This window comes from Pinus tabuliformis, chromosome 5_1 (genome assembly GCF_031772625.1).
Source record: "Pinus tabuliformis cultivar Carrire ecotype Pingquan chromosome 5_1, CPIR1, whole genome shotgun sequence".
NCBI classification, from domain to species: Eukaryota; Viridiplantae; Streptophyta; class Pinopsida; order Pinales; family Pinaceae; genus Pinus; species Pinus tabuliformis.
In genome coordinates this window covers 986610282-986626415 of record NC_142305.1, presented here as the reverse complement: position 1 = coordinate 986626415, position 16134 = coordinate 986610282, and the positions used below count along the sequence as shown (strand labels likewise).

Below are 16134 nucleotides of genomic sequence, written 5' to 3'. Positions count from 1 at the left end.
TATAGACTTTGTTGCATAATGAAATAGGCCGATAGTACATAAAATAAGAAGCAACTGATACTTTGGAAATTAGAGTAATAAAGGTGGAATTTAATGCACCTAATATATAACCTGTTGTTCTTGATTCTTTAGCCACAAACAATAAATCCTATCACATAATGAAATAATTCAACCAACCAACTGTATAGTCTAGGGCTTTTATCTCTGGCAAAGGACTTAAGAACAACCACCAACTCATCTAATGCAATCGGCCTGTCTAATGATGCATTGTCCCTTCCATCAAACATAATTGGATATGAATTTATGAAATCCATTTGTTTTTCTATGTCCACCTCACCCCATATTTGTCTTTATATTGTCTGCCAAAATGTCAAACAACCTCCAAATGAAGTTCCTTAAGAGAGGTAATAGATTTACCATTTGAATCTTGCAGCTCCCTGATAGTATTTTCTCGTCTCCTCTTAGATGCGTAGTTGTGAAAAAACTTAGTGTTTTTATCACCTCCAATAATCCAAATGACCCTGCTTTTAAGCCACCATTCCTCCTCTTGAAACATAAGTATCTCCCTCTTGCGCCCTTCCAAATCCATACCCAATTTTTTCTAAGAAATGAGAAATAATCTTGGTGTGCCAGATCCATCAATATCATTAATTGTTCATTAATCTTGATAATATCCTTGATATTCTTCCTTTTTTGTAACCTATCCAAATGTATAACCTCCTTCTTAAGCTCCCTAAGTTTATGAAAAATCACATCCATCTGTGTGTAACCAATATTTCCAACACTGACTACCCACATAGACCTCACTAGATCCACAAAAGCCATATTTTAAAGCTAGGAATGGTTAAATTTAAAAGGGTAGTCCCATCCACTCCCCATCGCAAGATAACATGATCATGGTCAGATAACCCCGCGGCTACAACCCATGAACGAAATAAACCTTTTTGTTCCACCATGTTCTTGTGGATAAAAAATTGATCTAGATGCTTAGTTATGCCATCGTGACCAGTTCGATCGTTCCTCCAGGTTGGGATGCGGGGCTTTGAAGCAATGTTCACTAGATGGTTAATACCAAAAAGGTCTTTGAAATATCTTTCCAGTAGATCTGGTCTACATTGAGCACCCCAATTTTCATTTGCAACCACAGTAAGATTCATGTCACATGCTAAGATTAATAAGACAATTTTGAAAATGTCGCAATCATCCATGTGAACCCAAAAGCTTTGTCATGCCACATAAGGTGCATATATGTTGAAAAGATGAAATCGGTGCATAGAACCCTTGGTGAAGCCCAATAAAAAATTACATGAAAATGATTTACAGGCTAAGAAATCAACAACTCTCGGGTCCGCTAATCCCTTGGATTGTCCACATGCATCCAAAGCACATACCCACGAACCAGAAATGATATTTAGAAAAATAGGCCTAGTCTTATGTGTAGCCATCATATTCTCTTATAATAAAATCATTAAGGGAAATTAAGTCCTATCAAATGTCTTATGGAAAGACATTTAGAGGCTGCCCCAAATCCCCTAATGTTAAGGGAAAAAATATTCATATGGGATACATATCGTCAGGCATATAATCTCTAAGAGCTCGGATTGGAGAAGATGAACATGGAGAGGATCAAGTAGCAGGTCCATCGAGAGAGTTGATATGTAATCTAGGAGAGACAATATCAAGTTACAAGATTGTCTTTGTCCTGACCCGCCTCTTCTTCCTAATAGTGACATTTTATCGTGAACAAGGACTAACAAGAACAACATTACCAAATGGAAGTTTTGAATGAATGGACATAGGTTCTAGATCAATAGTCAGATTGAAGTACAAGAGCTAAATATTGCTACCCACTAAATTAGTGGGTGAAAGAGGACCCAAAAAGGAGTCAAATTGTATGACATAAGAGGTAGGAAAAGAATGGGTATCAAACCCCCCAATGTAGGGAGTTTATTCCCCCCTCATGAATGAAAAAAAAAGAGAGTAGAAGGATAGTCAGACTGATGTGGAAGGTGGGAAAGTATCAATGATATCCCACCAGAACCAACATGAATGCAAGGATTAACAATCAAAGGTGAAGGACAACGATCACATCACACCTCATCTTGAGCGTTAGATAAAGAGCCATCAATGACAGGTGAAGTAGAAGCATTACAAGGAAGAGGATTAGATAGTCCATTAAAAAAACTAAAGAAATATCCAAATCTAACTCCATAACCAATGCAATTCTAGAATCAAAAGGAATGTTAGGTACAATAGAAGGAGAAGCATGTGCAGTAATTGTTGATGTGGGAAGGGTGGTCCCAAGTCCATCTGTTGAAACCATTGTAATTGATGAATATCCATCCTTAACCAACAACCTTAGATCCACCTGCTGATGACATGAAATTTGATAGGATCCAAATCAATGAGGACAAGTCATAAGTAGATGTCCAGTCTCATGGAAACCCAAGCATCTCAAGGGTATGCCCCAAAAAATAAATGCAATGTCGAATGATATTTCCACCCCAACATAATTTCACTATAGCAAGTAGACCACTAGCAAAGTCCACTTTCACCAGGATCCAAATGATCATTTTATCCAATTCCCATGTCAACTAATGACGACCGTGAAAAGAATTTGAGTGTGAGACCAGACAAATTGACTAAAAGCATATTTTTTTTGGGGAACACTTTAAATGGGTTGAAGCCTACATTCCAGGGTTGGAGTGAAAAGAAATATGACCCATAAACTAGGGGAAGCCAAAATATTTACCACATCATCTCAATGAAGAAAGTGAAAGCAAAACCAATGGTTGAAGAGGATACTGATCTTCGACACATATTTGAGAACAAACTTGCAATGCATCTCAACCCAATCATTTATACAATTTCCATCCATCATGGAATATATCCACCATCTAACCAAAGCCCATTGTTGCAGACCCACAACACGGTCCCAAAAGACGTTGGAGCCAAAAGAAAGTCTATGTACCTTGCCCACAAATTTTACAAGTTTATTTTTCTAGAACACTGAGGAGAAGGCTGTAAAGGAAAGAAATGACAGTCATAGAAGGTAGAATTAGCCCCTGCATCATAATAAAGTCAAGGGGATAGATCATAAGAAAAATGACACAAATTCTGATTCTCCACCTCCATGGCCACACAGACAATAGCCATATCATTAGGAGAGGAGGGATCGTACAACCTCAATGCCATATGTACCCATCCAATTAATGTTAAAAACACTTCCAATAAAAGATCAACATAGTATCCCACCTAGCTAAGATGTGTCCAAAAATATAGAGAGGAAACATGCAGCCAAAGCAATGGGTGGGCGAGATTCAATGTAATAAATACCCAGGATCTAGTCAACCAAACCCAATAAAACCTGTTAGTGGGCGATGAAGCCAAGATATGAAAAAATTCACATAGATAAATAAATCAATGTGATTTCCAACATATTGCATCACCAATGAATATCATGAGAGGAGGCAACATCTATGGCCCATTAGGAAAAATATGGAAAGAGAAATATTACTGCTGAAAATATGTCCAATCTAGGTAATGTAAGTACCATATAAATCAAAGAGGATCACCAAACTCGGAACAAAGCGAAAATTCAAAACCACCAAAATTAATGGGGAGCTAATGTAGGATATTAAACAAAATTAACACAGATAAAAAATACGAGAGACATAGAAATGGTGGAAAAGGCCTCATCCTTACTGTATTCCTCCCATAATGCAATCCATTGTACAAATAATGATAATAGTACAAATAAATACATGAGGAAGTTTGGCTCAAGATAGTACGTCTATCTTGGACACTATGGTTGATAAAATCTCTCAACCAAACACTAATATATGAGCCTAACTAGTTGGAGAGAATCTCTCAACCAGCTAAGCCTAAACTGGCTCCTAACCATGAGGAACAAACTCAATCTAGAAAGATAGGATTAAATCCAACTTTCTTGATTTTAATTAATTTAATTGTTTTGGACTTATAATTGTTTTCATCACGTGAGAGTGAGGGTAACATTCCCCCCCTCAATGATAAGTCCAAAATAAGAACCATGAACCATCTTCCAATTTCTCATGCTGAAACTATTGATCCTAAGAAACACTGCTTGAAAAACGGCCAAAGATGGATGCTGAAAAAAACTCTAATATGAAGAGAACATGAATCAGTTGCAAGTCTAATTCATCTCTGAATTTTGCTTGATGACTCCATCACGTGCCAAGCTACAAAAGGATCCATCTATCCTTTGCTTTCAATCAGCATCCTTTGTCCACTAACAAAATGTTGATGATGCCCACTAGCGAATTTTCTTTCCCAATGACAAAATATTGAGAACACCCATTGGCGAATTTGTTGATGTTGAAACTGCCCACTGGCTAATTTGATGTTGATGAACACCCATTGGCTAATTTGACGATGCCCACAGGCTGATTTGTTGATGATGCCCACTGGCTGATTTGAAGATGCCCAATGGCTACTTTTGATGATGTTGTCAAGACTTTTAGTCTGACAACCACCCTTAATTCCATTATCATTTGCCCCCTTTGTTAGCTGAAAGGAGAGACAATCATCTACACTTGATTTTTGAACTCCCCCCTTCAGGTGTAGGAGAGTTTCACTGGTGTACTCCCGCTTTCAGGTGCATGAGAGTACCATCTTCAATTGATTGTTGGCTACAATAGGTGAGATTGAATTTTGTTGTAAAACTTATACAATCGTTTTACTGTTGACGACCATTCCCAAGGATCAATCCATGCATAATTGATCTTTAATCTGGTAGGTTGGTGTTGTTTGCAACATTTATCTGATGAATGATTTTGCTGCCGCAATGGTGACAAGGATGGAGATCAAAACAATGATCTTCCATGTGACCTTTTCTTTGACAATGTTTGCATGTGGGTTTGTCTTCAACTTTCTCATGGCTTGTTGATGTTATTTGATCAAGAAATCCTGCACTGATGAACTTGATCGGCTTAGAATAATCTAGGATATGCAAGTTGTTTTCATCTTTTTCATATCCTAATCCTCATCAATTTTTGTTACATTGGAGTTCTTCCCACGACTTGATGATTGGTGTGGAAGAAGCAAGTTCAATTTGATCATGGGCAACTTCTACACTTGAAGTTGTTTGGATGAGTGACTTGGAATCAACATCTTTATCTTCATCTGTATGGATGAAAGACTTGGAAGCATCACTCTTCTGTTGCAACTCATCTCTTTGTAGTTGCGATTCCAGTTGAAGTAACACATTTGTTTCATGTGCTTGTCGATTCATTGAAATATCAACAAGATTTTCTTTGCTGATTTGTACCATGTCTTCAGTAGTTGAGAGGAATAGATTGTTAAGAATCTTTAACAACCAAATGCTTTTCGCCATGTGAATTTGCTGGAACTCACGCTCGCTTGCTTTTAATACTTGCTGGATTTTTTAGAACTCGCTCGCTTGAATTATTGACCTTGCTTGCTTGAACTCACACTTGCTTGATTTAGTTTATCACGCTTGCTTGTTGTATATATGAACGGGCTTGATTGTTCTTTAAGTATCACATTTTCTTGCCTTAGAGTTGAACTCGCTCGCTTGATGCTTTCTTTATTGTTTCTTGTAACACTTGTAGGAATTGAAGATATCACTCACTTGAATTCTTGAATTTGTGTGCCTGATTTAGTTTATCAATGGAATGGTTGAACTCATGTTCGCTTGAATTTTGTACTAGGATGAGGGTGTCAGATACCACCGAAAATGCACCCAATGTTTACAATGACAAGTTCAAATGATATTGGCTCACTTAATTGACTTAGTTGAGGAGAATTGACTTAGTTGAAAACAATGGATTCAATGGACTTATTTGACTCCCTATCAATTCAAAGTTTGGGTGTCGGTTTCAACCGAGAATGCACCCTTACAATTCAACTCAATTTGAATTTGATTACAATCCAACTTACAAATTATGATTTGCAAGTTACAATTACTAATTGTCATTGAATGTGCATGTAGAATTTGCCTTGGAATGCTTGAGTTTTCAACTTCATTAAATCGATTTTCCTTGAGTTAATGATGGTGAATTTCTTGTAGAATGCTGATGTTGCTAACTTTGATTATATGTTGTAGTTGGGCAAATGCATGTGATTGTTTGTGCTTGATTGAATGCTCGTTGCAACTTTTTAATTTCAAGTGCTTTGATTAATGTGCTTGTTTCATTCACTTGCTTTAGAATCTTTGTGTGTGTTAGATAAGATAACTGCAGTGTCAAAACTAGACACAAAACATGCACAATCAATCACTACACAAGGTGTACCTAAGGTCCCCTTATTCAATTTCGAGCGGATCTAGGACACTGCAACACCACAAAAAAATGTATTTATTAAGTATTTGAGTACATCAACCTTTCATCTTTACAACATCTTCATTGAAACTTCTCAAGCACAAAGTTTGAGAACTCCTTGGAGGGAAATTGTCTTCAAAAGACTAGATGTTAAGTGACTCAATTTCTCGCAAAATCTCTCTCAAAGTAAAATATTACTATGATTTACAACAATGAATTTCTCTCAAACAAATTCACTGATCACTCCAAATACTGAATATGCATATTATGACTTCACAAAATCACTTATTACTCCATTACACAAAAAAATTACAAACACTCCTTATCTCTCCAAAATGTATAAAAAAAATCACTTCTCCCTCCAAAATATTAAAACATGCCCTTATTATTACATACTACTCTTATTCCCCATTATTTTATGATGGCTCTTTAAAAACGGCTTTACATATTTCTCTTTAAACAATTAATACAATTTGTAAGTCCCTCTTTTTCCTTATTCCTCCAAAGGATTAATATCACTTTATATAAAAAATCACTTTATGATGTAACTTTAAAAAGTGAAATAAAGTGTATGAAGTCACTTATAAAAGTGAAATGATTTCAAAAATTTAAATTTTGCGCACGTTCTATTTTAAAAAAAAATAACACACACCTTATAAAGTGATTTTGTTGGAAAGACTAACGCACTTCGGTCTACGCACAATTTTCTATGCAGGTTCTAACATTGGTTCTTTTATTTTATATGCTGTTGGCTCCACATGTTGTTAGCTTAGCAATCGATCGTCGACCTTGAATTCAACCTTGAAGACACCAGCGTGTGCTCCACATGCTTACAGAACTCAGGAATGTTCTCCAGGCAACAATGTTTTAGGGAACACCTGGGCGAATTCGCTGCATAGCTACAAGTGAAGAGCTTCCAGAAGTGATGAGCATCACTTAAAATGGGGTTAACTCAGCCTCAAAGATGCACATGTAAACCATCCATCCCCAAGCTTTGGTTGAAGAAAAAATAAAAGAACCATGGAATCTATCCGTGAACCTCAATTAATAAAATGCAGAGGAGCGAATTGAAATGGGTTGGCTTTGATTTTTTGGTTTCTTTTTAGAAATTTGCAAACATGAAAATATTAAATTCCAAAAAAATTGACCTCCTTTAAATTAAATCAAGGTTCACCTCCAACATTTCTATAGATTATTGAACTCTGATGATGCACGCAACATCTTTACTTTTTCCCTTTGGTCAATACCATGTACAGGTCTAGTGTAAGGTCAATGCTACACTTTGACCTGTTTATCAGCGTATATATACACCCTCCACGAATCTGTGATCATCTCCAACCGTACTAGCACATTTCCTTGATAAACACAGCGATCACAATTCGGTCTCGCCCCTCTAATCAAACATTCAAACGATGTTTTGATGATGCAGGATTTTAAAAAACATATGCCCTTCCATCACTGGCATTTTCTCCTCCACTGCAAACCCCAGTTCAAAGAGCTTCAAGTGAGCTTCCGCATAATCAACAAAAAGGAATCCTCATATGCTACATACTTCTCGACATAATATCAGAAGATCGGATCCTCCAACAATGCCTTATCGGAAGGAAGTTGAAGCAAACCTTCCTTCTCTCCACTAAGAAATTCCTTGAAATAGGAATTTGTCAAATATCAGAGTGACGCAGGAAAACTGTGTCTTTAGAGAATTAGCGCGTGGACCTGTGGGTTATGGGCCCATGTATACATCAGAAGCATTTTAATCAGCAAAATTCTCAATAAAAATAAAGACCGCAACCGCAATATAACTTTATTAAGCACTGCCGGTTCCACTTTGACTTTTCCTCAGGCCGGGTACTTCAATCTGCACCATCGATCTCATTCCTTAATCCAACGACTATCGCATCACTCGATCACCAAGTAGCTCGACCGATCTCCACTGTTGATTTGTCTCGTCAGATCCAACAGCTATCGCACAATCTCGCGTAGATATTTGCACGAATGATAACAGGTCAAGGTCGCGCAAGAAAAGTGGTTTTCTCGTGCTACGTGTCGCCCGCTAAGGGTAATCATGTAGAATTGAGAAATACCATTTACCTCCTTTAGGGTGTGTAAGATACCGCTTACCATCTTTCAATGACCGCTCCATTATTCTGCTGTCACATGGCTTAATCTCCGCCATTCATCTTCTGCCGATATCGTCCGTTGATCTGTTCTCGGATCTCTTGTTCGCTTATTGGTGGAATACGCATTACAACACAAATTTAACTCTGCCAAACTTGTTTAAGGCGAAGTTCATAGGAACTTTTTCCTTTACACTCGCACACGTATATTATCAACTTACAGTAAAGAACATATATGTACAGACACACCACACAAAACCCAGATCTCAATATAATAACATGCATATTTCAATTATAAACATAATCTGATTACAGGCTAAGGCCTCATGGCCTGAATCACAAATTGCCCCTGTGACTACATTTCTTACTCTATATCTCTATTTCATACAACACAGACTCTCTTATATAGGAAATTACAAAGGGAGGGATCGTTTACGATCCATGAGTTTCTTCCACAATCGCTCAATCAAATCCCCTAAATCTCCCTATATGCATACATGGAAGATAATTACATTTAATCAAACCTTCTATAGACTTGTCAATTCCATCAATTTAGCTCTGTTTAAATAGAATTTGCCCCATTTTACCATGATTGTCCACGTTTCCCTTTTCATAGCTTTGAGTTTAAATTTTGATTAAGCGTGTTCAGATGCTCCTGCATCACAGAGGATTAGACGTCCATGCACCATCAAATCTAGATCTCTCTTTGTGACATCTACCCAAGGTGTGGCCACCAAATAACTCTCATGCGATAAGAAAATATTTGATATTGATGGAAGACCAAAATCAATATGGCTTCAAAGAGTTCTGTATGACAAATCGGTGGAAGCGTTGAATCACTTTTTGAGATTCATTGTTGGTCAGCAAACATGACCTTTTTCTTGTTCTTGAAGGTAGATGTTGGCTTCTTTGTGTCGAGCGATAAAAATGTGTCTTTTTAACTCCTAATTACCTTCACATTAATTATCAACCCAGGGACGACTTTTTATTTCAAGAGTGTACTTAGTCTGAGGCGGCTATTTACTCAAGAGTAATGTTTTGTAGTATAGTGCTTAAAATCCAAAAGTAAATGAATGCTTGAAAAAGAAATCTAACAATAAAATAAACTCAAATGCTCTGAAATCCAACTATTCACTCAGCAAACATCAATTGAGGATACAGTAGCAATAACTCATTCCTTTAGAGATTGATGCAATTGAAATCAAACTAGAACAAGACAATCAATATGGGAACGAGGAAGCAATAACCAATGTTCTCTACAGTTGACAGTCCTGCTTTAAAGCAATTAAAAGGAAATAGAAATTGAACTAAAGTTGCCATTGAAAGAAAACTAGGAAAACTCTTTAAAAGTAAACTATTGCAATTAATCAACAGAAATGAACAACAAAGTAAATGGACAACAAACTGTAATTAAAGGAATCGAATAACCAACAGTCTATAATGAATATCAAGGTCTGGAATGAACAATGAAGCTTTACATTTGAAATGAACAGCATAACAATATACATTGAGAAGGATGATAACCTCTGTCATGATGGAGAAGAACAGCCATGCGATTCAATCTCAACTTGTGCAATAAAACAATTTCATAAAATATTATAACAGCTCGCTGCAAAAACATGAAACTGTAAGGCAATACGATTCAAAGAAATAAGAATTAAATCAAACCATCACACGACAGAAATTGGAAATATATAATACACAGCAGCAGCATAATCCACCAGTGGCTGGGCCCTTAGCCGCCAGCGGATGCTGCTGGGCTACTTCAGATGAGAAGAGTGAACAACAACCCTTTTATTTATTCATCATCAAACTGTGAAATTATTACAACAGCTAAAGCTTTGAGAATTACAATGGCAATGAAACAATCTCCTTTTCCTCCTATTCTATCCTATCCCATCATCATTCTTGAATCTCTAATTTTGAATCCTTAATTCTCCATCATTTTTCCATCCTTTTTTTTCATCCCCCTCTCTGATCTCTGTTTTTATTTAAATATAGAGAGAGCAGAGAGCAGTTACAATAGAGATAATTACAACATGATTCTATTACAAAATTGGATTGTTTCCAACCAATTGATCAACAAGAAGATATATTTCCATCCATCTCTCAACAAGAGCAGGATGAATTTGGCTTTGCAGCTGAGATTTGGAGGACGGCCGCAACAACAAATCTGAGAAAATTTTGCTCAAAGAACCCTGCGTTCCTCTCAGTACAAGCTGAATTTGGGAAAACCATTCCTTAGTAAAGTTGATTGGGTCCGTTCTGGACAAAACCCATGTTCCAGATTTTCCAAATTCGTCTTCGTTTGCTCAGAATCTCAACTGCAAAACTGTCACTTCTTATTCCAGCGAATTTCTGAGTTGGCACTTTTAATAATCAAATCTTCAATCTAGAAATTATCTTGGAGGTTAAAAATGGTGAATAATGTTATAACCAATTTATTAAACTTTCATTGATAAAATCATGCATAATCATCAATTTATTAGAAATAAAGGAGAATAAATAATATTCATTCATAAGAGCATAAATCATTATAAAATAGAATAAATGATAAACCGTGATTAATAACATGATAAAGAAAAGTGAAAATGGATGAAATAAGTGTTAAAAAGGTGGTCTTATTCATGGCCCAACACTTTGCATTTTCCATGATTTCACGCTTCCTGGCACCAGTCATACCGTGCTTTTCTTTCCTATCTTTAGATGACCAAAACTAGGTATTCTTCCGATTTTCTTTTATGGCAACCGAGACTTGACCTCGATTGGATAACCCTATCATTTTGACTTTCTGCTAGTAAAAGTAAATTTAGCAGTTATAAGTACAACATCATCTTCTCTTGCTACATGACTCCCTTACTTCTTTCGATGTTGATATTTATGGTCAAACCATCACTTCTATCTTCGTTTTTGAGTTGGGGATCTTTTCCAAAGCCCACAATATCGATACCATCGTTAAAACAACAATAGCTCTCCAAAGAAAATCTTAATGTAGATTTCTGATGCAGATCTTAATGCAGGTATCTAATGTCAACACAAGCCTAATAACTATGACGCTCTGATACCACATGTAGGATATTAAACAAAATTAAAACACATAAAAAATACCAGAGACATAGAAATGGTGGAAAAGGCCTCAGCCTTACTGTATTCCTCTCATAATGCAATCCATTGTACAAATAATGATAATAGTACAAATAAATACATGAGGAAGTTTGGCTCAAGATAGTACATCTATCTTGGACACTATGGTTGAGCAAATCTCCCAACCAAACACTAATCTAGGAGCCTAACTAGTTGGAGAGAATCTCTCAACCCACTAAGCCTAAACTGACTCCAAACCATGAGGAACAAACTCAATCCAGAAAGGTAGGATTAAATCCAACTTTCTTGATTTTAATAATTTAATTGTTTTGGACTTATAATTATTTTCATCACATGAGAGTGAGGCTAACAACTAATGAATTGATGACAAATAAATGGAGTAATTCCATCATAAAAGACCCACCAATAATACCACCTAGGTGAAAGTGTATCAACATTCATCAGGAGAAATCAGAGGGAAACGTTGATGAGATCTAATTAAAATAATGTAAGCCGAAACAGAGTAAACCATGGTAAGAAGTCATAGGTAATTACGCCAAAGAATGGGCACCAAGAATTCAGGTTCCAAATAGTAACCATATAAGAATAAAGCAACACCTAAAATGACACTAATAGAGGCAAACCTCAAATTATTAGCTCTAGTGATATAGAAAACATCGATGATATAACAAAGTTTTGCAAATATCTAGACCCCACAATAATGAAATCCAGATAAGAAGCCCAGAATAAGATGAGATCAAAGTTTAAATATCTCAAAAACATAATGTAGTTGAAAAGAAGATGTAAATTAAACACCAAAATAATAACAACATCACAAGGTCCCAGAGGAAAAATATCCATCCTATGTAATAGGTAAGCTAGTGACCCCAAACTAACAACATGCCATAAATCTATCCCTCCAAATCAGTAGAATTCGATATAATACCCATCTAAAACCAGTCAATCCCTATAGATACAAAAATAACAACGAAGAGTGACACCACACCGTTAAATAAGAGACATAGAAACACGACCAAAATTGAAACATGCTAGCCAATGAAAGAAACATCTCCCCAACTTCATTGCTCGTTCTCATCCCCCAGTTTTGTAGGTGTTTAGGTTGAGACATACAAAGTCCATATTTCAAGAATGACCATACTTGACTTAAATGTTGAGCTTCAGGATAGTGACAAAATAGCCTGAATTTTCCTCTATCTGATACACTCTATTGTGGTTATTACTTCTATATCTTGTGGTTACACTTTATTGTGGTTATTACTTCTATATATTATGGTTATGTTGAGAGATGTTCTCCAGCTTAGTAGGGAAGATATTGTAATGTTTAACATTTTGACTTAGTTAAAATAAAATAATTAAAAAAAAACTCCAATCCATGGTTTTTTTTATGGTATTCTTAACCCATGGTATTCTTCTCTAATGTGACCTATTTAAAGGATAATAATTAAATCATCCTAGATCAATATTAAGTCTGGATCTACCAAGTGATAAGAGGGATCAAATCTCAAATCTCTCTCTTGAGGTGAAAAGCTATTTTATAGTGAAACAATAGATTTGATTGCTCTCGGTGCTTGGTATATTTGGAATTAAGATGGATCTAGGCTGATATTTATGAGTATATTGTAGGTTGTTTATTGGTTGCCTATGAAATTTAATAATTTTTTGGTTAATTCAATTTTGATTTTGTCTATCAAGTAAACTTTGATTTTGCAAAAAGATATTTTTTGTGATTAAATAATAATGTTTATTTTTATTTTATTAATTTAGTAATTATTTCATTAATTACGTAATTGAAGATACATTTTCACTAGGATTCCTATTGTCATGGTTTGCCATTGGGAAAACTAAATCAATGAAAAAATAGGAGATCTCGAGTCCAAAAAGAGTATAACAACATCATGCAAATATAAAATTCATGCCAAATATGCTCATTGTCCATCCTGAAAGGCCAATTTGACTACCAAAAAAAGAGTAGAAACTATCCTAACTGGCTAGATAACAAACCACCTACTAACAAAACATGGATAACTATCTGAATAAATAAAAAAGTAGAGAGCATCCTGAGGATGCATAGGAAGGCACAAGCTAGTGAAACCATATCAAGATGATGTATAAACCTCTGTAGGAGCCATATCTATAAGGTTGTCCAGAAGTCCCCTGTCACAAGCTAAAGTTACTTCTATGTGGGTCAATTGTTCGTCCATATCTCTATGTTTTATCTATATCTCATTCAATTTTTATAGAATCTCTAGCTTGACTTCATTTCTATTAAGGATAACCTTACCAAGGAGCGATTTGATGTGCCACTATAGGTCAATGATGTATAAGTTTTTTTTTGGCACCCTCAGGTGTGCCCTTTGTTTGACACCTAGTCTGCCAAAGATGCTAAAAATTCATTGTTTATGTGTTGAGAATGATCCATTATCACATTTTACTTTGCATTCTAAATTTCCTATTGAATTTTTGATGGATTTTGAGCATGTTGAAGTCAGGGAGAAGCCTGAGCTCATAGGTGGGCTTGAGAACTACTCGAACTATCACAACTACTAAATTCGTTGTAGTAGTAAGCTTGTTTTCGCATCATGGATGCCAACATAGAGAGGAATTTGGGCTAAGAAGAGGCTATGAGAGAAGAGGCACAAGACTAAGGAAATGGGGGTAGATAACTAACTAGAGAGGCGAGAGGCTTGGACAGTGGAGAAGTCAGCAAAACCAGGAAGGAGAAGAACCACTAGGTCATAGAAAGAGACACTATCAAAAAAGGAACTATTAAATTACCATATAGTAAGGAAAGTGGCCAAAAAAACTTCCCTAGGCCTTTGTGAATTCTTGATAATATGTAAACCTGAGATGGTTATGAGAACAAAAAACTAGATAGGAAATAGAGAGACGGGTCGAAGTAGCATGCAACCAATAAAATGGACGAGTAAACCTTGATTAAATACAAACCATAAACAATCAAACAAGTGTTTGTATCCAAGCACATGTAGGAAATGGATATCATGCCCTTTGGCCATGTTCAGGCTCCTATTTGTGACAATGTTGAACCAATTTAACACCACCAAGGGGAGGCCAAGCCAGGAGGACTTGGACCTTCCCCCAATGCATAAAAGGAACATCAAGGAGCCTTACCAAGCTAACTATCAAGATATTGATTGGAGTTGAGACCAAACTACTAATTTCCAAACAACATCTGCTAAAATCGTTGTCCAACTCCATAAAAATCGATAAATAATATAGAAGTTTCTTGTATGCACCACTCTAGGTCATTAATGTTTACATGCTTGGAAATGATGGGGTATCAAACATTTGTATTAAGACAGTTGGGGTGGTGGTGCCCATGCCTCCCTCCTTTATTGAGCAAGGTGATAGCGGTGATAACACATGCCTCCCCCCTAAAATTTGTTTATCACCCCATATGGGGTTATGTAAATAATGTTGAGTAAACTTTGATATTCTATATATTTGAATAATATATACTTAAATTTTTTTGGTCCTCTAGTAAAAATGGTAACTTTGATAATAACATTTTAAAACTAAATAATGTATATATATATAACAGTTAATAATTTTTTTTTTTTTTTTTCTTATATATATATTTATGTTTTTTAATATTTGTAACCATTTAATATGATGAAGCAATATTTTTTTGTAAGCTAATGTGTATCTCCTTTCATTATAGAAAAATAGGATTAATACATCATTTAGCCCATTACATCCATCTAAATTATTTACTTGATGGTCTCAACATGCCCAGTGGGAAATCAGGTTCTTTTGACCATCTATTAATTGAGTAACAAGTACAAAAATGTAACAGTAACAACGTTTTCAACAAAACTAAAGATTATACAGAGACATCAAACCAAAACAAATAAGAGAAGCACATCAACCAACTAAGAGTATGAAGAGTTAACTAGGGCCAGGTTCCTCGCACTATATCTTGGAGGGGTTGATGACATATCAATACAAGGAATATGTTGATTGATGTGAGATAGACGAGTTTCCATCTGTTCCATATGAAACCTTATGTTACACTACTCCCTCTTGACATCACCTAAGTTAGAAAAAATATTGTACTGGTTTGCTTGCGTCTCCATAAGGATTCTACCCATCAAGGTTTTCATTTTCCAATAAAGGAAAAGAGCTTGCAAATAATTCTTCCTACGACCCCTGGTTTGATTAGGGCCCATAACCAAATTCCCAAATTCCTCTAAGAGCTCTAAATCAGGCATGGCATCGCGACCTCTGGAAGCTAAATTCTCTAAATTTTGCAGTTCACTTTTGACATCCATAGGGGTAGTATTTTAAAAGGTTTCCACTACCTCTTGGGCTTGCGAATGAGCTTAGTTACATGCATGAACCAAATTCACCACCCCTACCTCTAAGACTCTACATCTTATGATGATGCATTTCCACAACCCACCTAACCTACCTCAACTCGCAACCAGACATATACAACAAATGGAAAGGTTTAGTTGTGAGGGCCTTTGCAATTCTCTAATAATTACAAACCTAAACTCATTCCCAGACTACCAGCCCCCTATGAGACAAAGACTATCTAGTCAATTTAACGTCTTAAATTGCTCTACATAAAT

General features: G+C 35.9%; 1 pseudogene; it reads right to left on the bottom strand.

The window, feature by feature from the left end:
• Window positions 1–7725: 7725 nt before the first annotated feature.
• Window positions 7726–11219, bottom strand: LOC149168032 (L-ascorbate peroxidase 2, cytosolic pseudogene; annotated as a pseudogene).
• Window positions 11220–16134: the final 4915 nt, after the last annotated feature.